Below are 12,879 nucleotides of genomic sequence, written 5' to 3' on the forward strand. Positions count from 1 at the left end.
GAACCGCTTGCTCGGCTTCGGCCGAAACCGAGACACTCGTGGATTGCTTAACCGCGGTTTCAGCCGAAACCGCGGACCGCGAGTGTCGGTCCTTTTCTTTGCGTTTCTTGGTTATTTGCGTAGTCGGAGGGTCCGACGGCATAATGTAGGCAAAATCGGAGCCGAAAATCTGTTCAGCAAAGTCCGAGCGACGTCTAAGCGTCCGTCCGCTTGCATTTTAAGGTCATCCCGCGAGGCATGCGCGTCCTCTGCATGCCGAGCTATGGAGAGGCTCATCCGGAGCTCCTACGGAGGTGGCAACAACTAAACCTTGATCTTGGTAACAATTATATCAAGTTACTCATCGACTATTTTCAGCCCATAGAAAATGAACTTATCAACAAAGTTGAAGGTGAGCACAAGAATTTGACTTTACTGTTTAAAAGTGACTTTTGTGTATCGAAATTGAACAACATGTTGAAACAACTAATGTTCTACAGTAATAAGCTAGAACAAATTAATCTTAGGAAGCTTAAACGGGACTGTAGTGATTTTCAATCCGGCCACATTTTTATGTGGCCGAGGTTTAATGAAGCGGTTGCTCCAGGCGAAGTTAATGAGCAGACCAATGTAGCTCCTAATGGTACAACCAGTACGACCAGCCGAACTGAGTCAGTGAGCAGTGTTTCTAACAGTGTTGCCTTCCACCTTTACCCAATCTGAGGTGGATATCGCTCTGTCGACTTCTTCAATACCTTGCAATCAGCAGGGCTTAAAAATAGTAACGGGAGGAGCGAGACCTAAGGATGGTGTATATCAATTGAATATTGCCCCAGAAGCAGCGACTGCTTTAAACTTCCCGCTTCCTTACAAACATCGGGCGCAGGCGCGCTCGACAAGCAGGGGAAGGGGCAAACGCAAGTTGTCGGGCGAGAACAGGGATACCAGGAAGAAGAAGTATTGAATACATTATTTTTCAACATGTCATCTCGAGCATTAACTGAAACGGAATGCTCAGTACTGAATAGGGGGCTTTCTTTCATTCCCTCTAGAGGGAGTGAATTATCCAATACTCTTATCATGCTCCGTAAATTTACCAGAAAAGTGGCCCTCAAACTCCTATATAAAGATTCTAGTAATGATGAATATACTTACAATGCTACAGCTTTAAAAAGAAAGAGTACTTTTGTGCCACCTCTACCAGGCTCTATTGAATGTTTTCAACGAGCCTGTGAACATGATTTTTATGTTTATTACAGAGAGAAGCGACACAGAAGACTATTTGTGAACTTGAATAATGCACAGAAACATGGCTTGGATTCTTTATGTAATGATGACAGTCTGGTGTTTAGACCGGCTGACAAAGGGGGGGGGGGGTGCTGTAATAATGGATGCTGACTTCTATAATGATTTGATGAAAGAAATGCTAGAGGATGATATAGCCTATTCCCTAATAAGCAGAATAGAAGTTGCCTCGATTATTAGAAGCGTTCATGATACAATATATGATCTCTTAATGTCTAGATGTGTTGACAAGTGTTTATATGAGTTTCTTGATATTGAGGCCCTGTTGATTCCTATAATTAAAGGGCTACCCAAGGTACATAAAGGGGTATATCCCCCGCCCTTGCGACCAATAGTATCTGGAAAACTTTCGGTTACTGAGCATGCCTCTCAGTATGTACAATCTAAGTTAGGCCCATTAGTAGGAATGGTACCCACCATTTTAAAAAATTCATTTAAATTGTTGGAAGATCTTAAAGATGCTTCCCTGCTTGAAAATATGAAGTTAGATACCCTAATGGTCACATTGGATATAAAGAGCTTGTTTACCAGCATACCCAACGAATTTGGTATTGAGGCTGTTAGGAGTTGCCTAAATGAATGTGATAGCATTAATAGCAATGAGCAGCTAGTTATTTGCACCTTGTTGGATTTAATATTAAACAATAACATCTTTATGTTTCAAGACAAGGTATATAGGCAAACATGGGGGGTAGCCATGGGCACCCCCTGTGCTAATGCCTATGCTAATATAGCTGTCTATCAGTGGGAGAGGATGTATATTTTTAAGCATAAGGATTTCATTGATAACGCCATTTTATATAGGCGATTTGTTGATGATATCCTTCTCTTTTGGAATGGTAGTGTCGAATCTTTGCACGATTTTGTTAAATATATGGGGTCCACTACCTCTTTTCTTGATTTTACATATGAGCTCTCTTTCACTAGTGTCAACTATCTTGATGTGGCTATAACTAAGAACAATAGGAATGAGATTACAACCTCCCTCTATAGAAAGCCGTGTTGGAGGAATGGCATACTCCATTTTGAGAGTATGCACCCGAGGCACATTTTTCCTAATGTGGTAAGAAACCAGATGGCTAGGGTAACCAGACTGTGCAATAACATTAATGATAGTGATTATTTACTGGATTTTCAAGCAAAATGCTTTGTAAAGAGAGGATATCCTACTCAGTTAGTAACGAGTCTTAGAAATAATACTACATCTGTTCAGGGAACTCATTTAGAAAAATGTTCTTATAGACATTTTACTAGATCTTATAGGAGTATGGTACAATATGACCTTAAATACACCAATGATGTAAAATATATAAAGGACATCTTATGTAAGAACTGGAAATTACTTAGTATGAATAGAGATCTGTTAAAAGTGATAGGGGAATACCCTAGTTTTAGGTATAGTAACTGCCTTAACTTGAAAAGATTATTGTGCAAGGAGAAAGTACTACATATACCTTCTGATATAAGGGTTAAGTTCAGACAAGGGACTTTTCCTTGTAAGAAATGTACTTGCAAGTTTATTACAGTTGATCAGAAATATGAAAACATGGAGTTAGGTACTAGGTTCACACCGAACTTTTATGCCACATGTGATACCACCAACATAATTTATTTGGCTACATGTGAAAGTTGTGAAGCCTATTATGTGGGTATGACCACACGTAGACTCAAAGATCGGGTCTACAATCATATATATGATATACGAAAGGCAAATACAAACAACGCCTTAGCTAGGCATTGTCAGTTATTCCCGACCCATGTTTTTAAGTTCAGGGTCCTGCAGATTTTATATCCAAATAGAAGGAAAGGTAATGTATTAGGAACCCTTGAGTTGAATGAGTTAAGATGGATCTTAACCCTTAGAGCACATCTAGAACCAGGCCTGAATGCAGCCCTTAGTATTAGACCTGCACTTCTATGAATAACCACGGGTGCCTTTTGTTTTGTGGCTTTGTTTCATCTCTCATAACCCTTGTACTCTCCTGTATAAGAACCCTGGGTGGTTTGGGTTAAAGCATAATATTTTTTATGATACAAACAGAACTTGGCCTGGGTTGGCCTTTTGATTGTTGTTATATGAGATGCCTTGATGGGTCATTTCTCTTGTATATGTCGGTCAAATTTATTCATGTTTATGTATGATTTTTATAGTCTATATTATCACTCATTTCCATTTTCCTCCCCCCTCCCCCCCCTCTCCTCCCCCCTTTTCCCATTTCCCTTCTTTCCTTTTCCTTTTATCTGCTATTTGCACACATAGCCTAAGCTCTTTTATCAGTTTGTGAATAAGGGCATGTTAATTTATATATATAATGTACATGAAATAATTATAGAATTAATCACATTGGATATTAATTTTGGAATAATATTCTTAGTATGGAAATGTTTAGGAACGATATATATAATTTATGATAATATACTATTGTTGTCTATATAAGAAATGTTTTTAATGTGGGTCAGTTAAATTGACTGCATATTTAGTTTGATGAAATTTTAAGAAGTTCTCGTAGTGCTTCATGAACCATGACGTTTTTAAAAAATGTGAATTTATCTCTTTAAATTGATCTAAATTGTCTTTATTTGCCCAATTACTTGCTAATTAGGGCGTGTTTTTTATATATAAGGACAAGGTCTGGTTTTGTTTAATGTAACCTGATGAAGCGCACTGTTAAGTGCGTGAAAGCGCTTGTTCTGTCCTGGAATAAATTTATTGTTTTATTCATCGTGGTGGTTCCAGTGATTTGTCAGATTATTACACTCGTGGATTGCTTAACCGCGGTTTCAGCCGAAACCGCGGACCGCGAGTGTCGGTCCTTTTCTTTGCGTTTCTTGGTTATTTGCGTAGTCGGAGGGTCCGACGGCATAATGTAGGCAAAATCGGAGCCGAAAATCTGTTCAGCAAAGTCCGAGCAACGTCTAAGCGTCCGTCGGTTAAAAGAAGCACAGGCTAGACAAGCTGCTACGTCGTGGTCTGGGCCTAAGCAATGTATGCAATAGGAGTGGAAATCTTTATGAGGTATTTGTTTCCCACAAGATAAACAATTATTAACTTTCTCTGACATCGGCTGAGGCAAGAAAGAGTCTAACGGGTACTTAGCTTTATAGAAGTTTTCAAGTAGTATTGAAGTAGTAATCTCTGGATCTGACCGACCGGCACTTGAACAGCTTCTGCTTCGGGCGCCACGCGGCAAGAAAGACTGAGGAAAATGGCGTCGGCTGATGCCTTTATACCCGAAAAACTGCCGCAATGACGTCGGGTGAAGTGCGACACCAGCCGAAGCCAGACCCAGACTTTGGAATCCGGCCGACCGAAGGGCTGCCTGACGACAGGACAACCCATTTATAAGGACTGCAGATGCATCCTTGAAGGACATCAAGGTAAAAGGAATTGAAAGACTGCCAAAAAAAAGAGGAAATAGATACATTTTGGAGAAGTATCTATGAAGATCCTGTGGAACATAAAGATGCTAAATGGATAGAAGAAGCAAAAGAAAGAATAAGAAGTTTAAATGTAGAGGATATGAAATGGGATGAAGTAACAGCCACAGAGATTGAAACAAAGTTAAGAAAAGCCTCTAACTGGAAAACCCCAGTCCCAGATGCAGTACCTAACTTTTAGTTAAAAGTGTTAACATCTTTGCATGAAGATTTAGCCATGAGTAAGAACTATTTATATGCACACCCCGAACAGACACCAACCTGGCTAACAACAGGAAAAACAATGCTCCTACTTGAGTGAACCTGCACGCTACCCTAAAAAAATTATAGGCCAATAACTTGCCTTCCGACGAAGTACAAACTATACACGGGAATTCATGCTGCCAGAGATTATAGTCGTTTAGAAGAAAACTCAATTATGGCAGTAGAACAAAAGGGCAATAAAAGAAAGTCATATGGAACAAATGATCAGTTATTGTTAAATAAAGTCATATTGGAGAACTGTAAAAGGGGAAGAATATAAGTATGGCATGGATTGACTATAAAAAAGCATTTGATAGTATCCCACATTTATGGATAAAAGAGTGCTTAAACATGTATAAGATGCACCCTGCACTGATCGACTACATTACAGTGACCATGAAACAGTGGCAGACCACTTTGTAATTAAGCCATGATAAAGAACAGATTAATATCCCAGGAATAAAAATTCAAAGGGGGATATTCCAGGGTGACTCTCTGTCACTGTTGCTATTCTGCCTTGCCCTTAACCCATTAAGCTGTTTACTTAACAGCTTAGGCCATGGCTACAATTTGGCTCCTAGAAAACAAAGCGTAAAGACTTCTCATCTTCTCTTTGTCGATGATTTAAAACTGTATAGCTCATCAGATGAGGAACTGAAAGCACAGCAGCAAGTACTCCACTCTTTTTCAGATGATATAAGAATGTAATTTGGTCATGAATGTGCAAAAGCAACCTTTAAAGCAGGAAAGCTGCAGCACCAAGAAAAAATCAGTTTGGGACAAGAATGTGATATAAAAGAACTTGAGCAAGGAGGAGTATATAAATATTTGGGAAATGACGAAGAATCAACAATAAAACATGAACAAATGTGAACAAAATTCAGTAAGACTTAAATTAATCCTGAAAAAGTACAGTTTTGTACCTACCATAAATGTAGATGTTCGAAGATCCACATTGCTGCAGTCCTAACACTTGGGTAGTCCGCTGTCCCAGTCGGCCCGAATACCAAAGTATAAGGCTGACGTCGATCAAGGCGCATTTGTTTGACATCAGGACGTCAGGGTACAAATGCGCATGACCGACGTCATATCCTCAGTCTTTTCTTGCCCCAGATGTCAGAAGACCCTAAAAAGATAAGGCCAAAACCAAAAAACACCAAACACTCCTGTACCTCTAATATATACAATATATACAAATCCACAAAAATAGAACCCCACCCACACAACCACCCCTAAACACAGAGGGGAAGGAGGGAGGGTAAATTGGACTGCAGCAATGTGGATCTTCGAACATCTACATTTATGGTAGGTACAAAACTGTACTATGTTCTTCATCCCACATTGCTGCAGTCCTAACACTTGGGTAGAATCCCAAAGCAGAGGTAAGGGAGGATGGCTAAACTATAATGAAGCAGGAGCTGCCAAAATGCCCTGCAACACAGCAGTGGCAAAACCAGCCCTGGATTTAGAATAGAGAGGAAGGTGGTAATGCTTGGAGAAAGTATGCACTGAACTCCAAGTAGCTGCCTCCAAAATATCCTTAGTCGCCACCCCCCTTAGAAATGCTGTAGAAGTGGCAGTAGCCCTAGTGGAATGAGGCCTAATCCCAGCTGGAATCTCCTTGCCATGATGGGAATAACAGAATGCAATGCAAAACCCAATCCACTTAGATATAGTTTGTTTTGACACAGGCTTGCCCTGAGAACTCAAAGCAAAAGAAACAAACAACTGCTGAGACTGCCTAAAATCCCTAGTCCTGCTTAAATAATAACGCAACTGCCTGTGTACATCTAAAGTGTGCAAAATCTTTTCCCCGCGATTTTGGGGATCTGCATAAAAAGTAGGCAAATGAATAGTTTGGTTTAAAGCCACACTAGAAACCACCTTAGGCATAAAGGAAGGATTAGTACGTAATGATAGCCTGTCCTTACTGTAAATCAATAAAGGCTCAACGGCCATAAGGGCCTGCAATTTAGAAACCCTTCTTGCAGAAGTAATGCCCCACAAAACAGCACTCTTCCATGACAAGTATTTCAATTCAGCAGTAGCTGAGGCTCAAAGGTTGTAGAGTAAGTTTCTCCAACACAAAATTGAGATCCCAAGCAGGAGTAGGAGCTCTCGTGGGGTCTTATATTCTTTGCCCCTCTAAGAAATTGCTTGAACAAAGGATGAGAAAACAATGGTGGGTCACAATCATAGTGAGCTGAAATTGCAGCAGCATGAATCTTAATGGAAGAGAAAGACAAACCTTTGTCCAACAACTCAGTAAGATATTGAAGAGCCACACTCAAATTAGGCTCAGAAACATCCAAATCCTTTGCTGCACTCCAAAATAAAAATCTCTTCCATTTTTCTGCATACACTTTACGTGTACTAGGTCTTCTGGCTTCCATAATCACATTCAAAACTTGTTGAGGAAGTTGAGACCTGCTGTGGTTCAAAACAGAATATGCCAGGCTGTTAGATGAAGAGAGTGAAGCTTGACATTGAGTAGATGACCGTCCCTCTGAGACAAAAGGTGTGGAATTAAAGGTAAAGGCCATGGAGGCTTCCTTACCAGATTCCTCAGTAATGGGTACCAGTGCTGTCGAGGCCAATCTGGAGCTATCAAAATCATCCTTGGCTTGTCTTGCCTGACCTTTAGGAGTACCTTTGGGAGGAGAGGCAGAGGTGGAAAGGCATACACATGAAGATTTTCCCAACTGAACGAAAGAGCATCCACTTTCCAAGCTGTGTGATGAAACCTTTTCGTGCAAAACTTTGGCAGCTGGTGGTTTAGTGGAGAAGTGAACAGATCTATGTCTGGAGTTCCCCATGACACTGTCAATTTTCGAAATACATGAAGATCCAGTTTCCACTCGTGGGGATCCATGATTTGCCTGCTTAACACATCTGCTAAGGAGTTCTGTGCTCCTGGCAGAAACCTTGCCTGAAGATTTAGCTGCAAGCTGAGCAGTCTCCCACAAAATCATTGCTTGCCTGCATAGAGGATAAGAATGTGTTCCCCCTTGCTTGTTGATGTACCACATGACAGTAGTGTTGTCTGTTAGAATCAACACCTGCCCTGGAAGAAGTAACTCCTTGAAAGCCATTAATGCAAACTGGACTGCTAACATCTCCTTCATGTTGATATGTAGATGCTGTAGTCTGGCAGGCCACTTGTCTTGTATCCACTTTCCATTCAGATGAGCTCCCCAAGCTATGTCTGAGGCATCTGTCGTTAGAATCTGACTCGCCTCTGGCCGGGTCACAGAGAGTCCCTTGTTTAGGTGACATTCCTGAGCCCACCACAAAATTCCTTTTGAATGCAAGGTATTATTGGAATGACAGTGTCCAAATCCTGGCAGTGCTGTGTCCATACATTTTTAGATACCATTGCAGCTTCCTCATATGCAGTTTGGCATTGGGAAGCACCAGAATACAAGATGCCATGAACCCTAAGGCTTGAAGGACTGTCCTTGCAGTCAGCCCGGACTGAAGAGATAGTTGATGAAAGTAAAGGGAAAGATTCTTTTGTTTGTCCGGGGTTAAAAAGGCCATCTGGGCTGCTGTATTCAGTCTCACACCCAGAAAGCACATGTCTTGAGAGGGTACTAGACTGGACTTTATTTCGTTCACAGAATACCCCAGGCATCTTAGCACTGCTATCACATATTCCAGATGCTGAAGAAGCTCGTCCTTTTCTTGAGCCAGAATCAGACAGTCGTCCAAGTAAGGATAGATTTGTATTCCTTTTAGCCTGAAGAAAGCTATGACTGGAGCCAGAACTTTTGTGAATACTCTGGGCAGTAGATAAGCCAAAGGGCAATGCAGAGAACTGATAATGGGAATTCCCAGCTCGAAACGCAGATACTTCCTGCAACTGAGTCTGATAGGCACATGAAGGTAAGCCTCCTTGAGATCTAAAGTTACCATCCAGTGATCTTTGCCCAGCAGAGGTAAAAGCTGTTGTAACGTTAACATTTTGAACTTGGGAATGTCCAGATAAGTGTTGAGGATAGACAAATCCAAAATTGGTCTCCACGTGTCCCCCTTTTTGGTACTAGGAACAGGCGAGAATAAAATCCTAGGCCCCTTTCTGGCACAGGAACCGGCTGAATGGCCCCTATCTGGAGTAACAGAGAAATTTGCTTGTGAGCCTCTTTTCTTTGTATAGGAGGAATGTCTGGCATGCCTTTGAAAGGAGGCAAGGTATGGAAATAAAACCTGTAACCATGGTGAGCGATATCCAATACCCATCTGTCTTGGGTAATAACACTCCAATTTTCTTTGAAAAGTGCCAGCCTTCCTCCCAAAGGTGCTGCCAGGCGAGAAGGCTCTGGCAGCTGAAAAGGCAGGTCATTGGGTCTGCTTACGAAAGGACTGACCCTGCCCTCACCAGAAGACTGGGCAGGTGAACTCCTGTTCTAGGCCTAAAAGAACCTTGAGCTCTGCCCCTACCACGTCTAGATCTACCCCTAGACTGAGAATCATAAGAAGGATATGTCCACCCCTTAGTAGGCCAATTTCTACTAAACTTGGAGGCTGAACCTGCAAAAATCTTTAACAGTCTGCATAGACTTAGCCTTGTCCTCCATTTTCTTTAAAACTGCTTCCACAGGAACCAAATAACACATCAGATTGTAAAGGAGCATCTAAAATCCTTGTCTTTACATGCTCAGCTAAATTCTGATCCCTCAGCCAGGCGTGCCTGCGAAGAACAGAACCAGTGGCTGCCACCCTCGAAGAGGCCTGTACAGCATCAAAACCACATTGCAAGGAATGCTTACCCACCTGTTCAGAAACATGAACTAAATCCTGCAACTCTTTACACTCAATACCTTCCGCCAGAGCATCTACCTTAGACTTCAATTGTGTAAGGAGATAATTTTGGTATTTCAACATGTGAAACTGGCAATTCAAAGCCCTCATGGCTAAAGTGGAAGAAGTATATACCTTCTTTCCCCATCTATCCAAAGCCCTAGCCTCTTTATCAGAAGGAACAGGATTTTTAACAACAGAAGCCTTGACACCTTTAGGGCCCTGAGAAACAGTTTCTGGGTCTGCCCTAGGACTCTTAAAAAGATACTTATGAGCTTCAGGCACCCTATAATACCTATCCGGTTTAACTGGGGCAGGAGGCAAAGAATCAGGGTTCAGGGAAGCCTCTGCAAAAACATCTTCTACCACATCCAGAACAGGAGGTATAGCCAAAGGCCTATGCTGGGGTAGAAACAAAAATTCCCTAAGCCTTTTCCTGGAATCAGAGAAATCTTGACCTTCCCATTTAAAATGCTCCCTCATGGAATGAAGAGTCTCTGAAAAGAAAAATCCTCAGGAGGAGAAGCGAAGGAGTAGAATCATCTACATCAGAATCAGAATAAGGAGGATACTCCTGCAAGTCTTCAGTCGAAGACTCAGAAGCCTCGAACACTGCTCAAAACTCTCAAGCTCAGGTTCCACCCTAGGCCTCTTATCAGGGGGGGGGCATAGAACCTCTAATCATAGTAATCAAATCTTCTGCCATTTTAAGCATATGTTTCTTAGGCAGAGACCCTGAAGAACTAGGGAGACCCCACTGAAGTTAACCCTGGCCTGCCTCTAGAGGAAGCCTTGGAAACAGAAGGGAGGGCCTAACCACCTTAGGAAGGGAGGGAGAACAGCTACCTGAGAAGCCCCTTCAGCCTGGCCTACCTCCTGAGAGGACACATCTTGTAACAGTAAAGTCTCCCTGAGAATCCAAAGGAACTTCTGGTAGAACCACCGGCTCCACCGAGCCCTCTAAAGAACCGGCGTCCGGACAGGCGGTTCTTCCAACCTAGGCTTTGCTGCTTTGTCCTTGCGCTTTTTAGGCTAAGCGGCGCCGGAGCATCCGGCGGCATGTTGTAATTACAACGCTTCCCAAAACTAACCTGGCACAATCTAATCTTCTCTTAATAGTGCGTTTGTTAAATCTAGCACAAGAGCGACAGCCAACAACGTCGTGCTCAGGCCCTAAGCAAGGTATACACAAGGTATGGTAATCCCTATGAGGTATCTGTTTCCCACAAGAAATACAGTTATTCACTTTTTCTGACATCCGGTTAAATACTGAGGCAAGAAAAAACCAAAATATTCCCCAACGGGGTACTTAGCCAACTTTGATTCGGTCTGAAACTCCGACTTCAGAAAATTTCAGAACGCCAACCTGCACTCGCAATACTGCTTCTGCATCAGACCATGCGGCAAAAAAGACTGAGGATATGACGTCGGTCATGCGCATTTGTACCCTGACGTCCTGATGTCAAACAAATGCGCCTTGACCGACGTCAGCCTTATACTTTGGTATTCGGGCCGACTGGGACCACGGACTACCCAAGTGTTAGGACTGCAGCAATGTGGGATGAAGAACATCAGCGCTGACATCTAGGAACAAAGTTTAAGCTATAAACCAATTTGTTCTTCCTGTCCTTAATTACAGTTTTGGAGTGACTGACTGGCCCCAAAAGGTGCTGGATAGATTAGACAGGAAAACAAGAAGGATGCTTCATGCTCATCAAATGGTTTATAAAATCAGTGCATACCAAGATGGTATACTTCCCATTCTGAAGGAGGTATGGGCCCCCCTTGAAACTGATTACATGTATAGATCTGCAGTTGTGGGACTGCATACATATCTGCTGGCCTCACAAAACCCAAACATAGTGAAAGTTTTGAAACATGAGGAGAGTAAATCTAAGATGACTTCCCTGCTTAGTCTAGCAGAAGCAAGAAGCATCAAGCAAGAATGGTTAACAAGAGGTGAATTTAAGCCAAAAGATGAAAAGTTAATATTGGCGGCCCAAGATAGTGGACTACGTACATGTTGGTTTACAAAGTCCATTGAACATATGGGAAAAACAGACAAATGTAGGTTTTGTAAAACAGAGTTAGAAACAGTCACACATCTTGTTGCTGGTTGTGACATACTAATGGCAGAAGGACTGTATACTGAAAAGCATAATAATGTGACAAGACTGTTGCACTGGGGTTGTGCAAACATTATAATACTGATGTAGCTGAAAAACACTGGGAACATCAGCCACAAAGCATCATAGAAAATTATGACATCTACATCACACGGGATAACCCATTACCAAAAGTTCAAAAGATCGAGGAAAGAAAACCAAATATAATGGTCCATGAAAAGAAGACAAAAGTAGAACTGATTATTGAATTCGCTACACACAGTGACTACAGTGTCTTGTATACAAAGAGACACAAAGTCATAAAATATCATGATTTGTAGACAGAAACAAGAGCAATGTGTAGGAAAGATACCCAGACAATTTAAATAGTGGTAGGAGCAACAAGTCTTATAAAAAGAATCTACAATTGTATTTAGATATGTTACCGATACATGTAACTCCGTACGAATTGCATAAATCACTACTGGACACATTGCGGTTGCTGTGAAGAGCACTTCTCGCTAACATCAAAGAATTAAAGAATATGAATTTCATGAACTTTAATCATATTTTGACTTAGGAATGGGGTCCATTTCCGTCATGTTATTAGAAACCCAAAAGACTTGGAGAAATTAAAAAAGAGGTAAGCAGGAGATAAAAAGGAGTATGGATAGATCACAAAAAAAAGCATTTGACAGTATCCCACATTCATGGATAAAGGAGTGCTTACAGGTGTATAAGATACACCCTACACTGATCAATTATATTACAGTGACCATGAAACCGTGGCAAACCACTTTGCAACTAAACCATGATGAAGAACCCAACCAAAACTATTAAGCGCAGTGAGGACAACTGATATCAGTTGTCCTCACTGCACCTTAATAGTTTTGATTTATGATCTCTGGTATTTTACTATTACCACAGGTGCTGAACAGTTTTTATTGTGATCATGATGAAGAACAAATTATCCCAAGGATAAAAATTCACAGTAGAATATTCCAGGGGT

This window comes from Protopterus annectens, chromosome 7.part0 (genome assembly GCF_019279795.1).
Source record: "Protopterus annectens isolate FY-2018-M chromosome 7.part0, PAN1.0, whole genome shotgun sequence".
Lineage (NCBI taxonomy): Eukaryota > Metazoa > Chordata > Ceratodontiformes > Protopteridae > Protopterus > Protopterus annectens.